Genomic DNA, 1,115 nt, shown 5'->3' on the forward strand with positions numbered 1-1,115 from the left:
TTTTTCCTTTCCTTTCCTTTCCTTTCCTTTCCTTTCCTTTCCTTTCCTTTCCTTTCCTTTCCTTTCCTTTCCTTTCCTTTCCTTTCCTTTCTTCTTTTCTTCCTTTCTTTTTTTTTTCTTTTTCTTTTTTTTTTTGATATATAGTTTGGACATAGACTTCTTTTGTTTTCCACTTTATATTTTATTTTTTCAATTTTTATTAGATATTTTCTTAATTTACATTTCAAAAGCTATCCCGAAAGTTCTCTATACCCTCCTCCTGCCCTGCTCCCTTACCCACCTACTCCCACTTCTTGGCCTTGGTGTTCCCCTGTACTGGGGCATATAAAGTTTCCAATACCAAGGGGCCTCTCTTCCCATTGATGGCCGACTAGGCCATCTTTTGATACATATGCAGCTAGAGACACAAGCTCTGGGGATACTGGTTAGTTCATATTATTGTTCCACCTATAGGGTTGCAGACCCCTTCAGCTCCTTGGGTACTTTCTCTAGCTCCTCCACGGGGGGCCCTGTGTTCCATCCTATAGATGACTGTGAGCATCCACTTCTGTATTTGCCAGGCACTGGCATAGCCTCAGAAGGGAGACCTATATCAGGGTCCTGTCAGCAAAGTCTTTCTGGCATATGCAATAGTGTCTGGGTTTGGTGGTTGTATATGGCATGGATTCCTGGGTGGGGCAGTCCCTGGATGGTCTTTCCTTCCGTCTTAGCTCTGAACTTTGTCTCTGTAACTCCTTCCATGGGTATTTTGTTCCCCATTCTAAGAAGGAGCGAAGTACCCACACTTTGGTCTTCCTTCTTCTTGAGTTTCATGTGTTTTGCAAATTGTATCTTGGATATTCTAAGTTCCTGGTCTAATAACCGCTTATCAGTGAGTGCATACCATGTGTGTTCTTTTCTGATTGGGTTTGCTCACTTGGGATGACATCCTCCAGATGTATCCATTTGCCTAAGAATTTCATGAATTCATTGTTTTTAATTGCTGAGTAGTACTCTATTGGGTAAATGTACCATACTTTCTGTATCCATTCCTCTGTTGAGGGACATCTGGGTTCTTTCCAGCTTCTGGCTATTATAAATAAGGCTGCTATGAACATAGTGGAGCATGTGTCCTT

The sequence above is a fragment of the Mus caroli genome, chromosome 13 (assembly GCF_900094665.2).
Source record: "Mus caroli chromosome 13, CAROLI_EIJ_v1.1, whole genome shotgun sequence".
In the NCBI taxonomy this organism is placed as follows: Eukaryota; Metazoa; Chordata; class Mammalia; order Rodentia; family Muridae; genus Mus; species Mus caroli.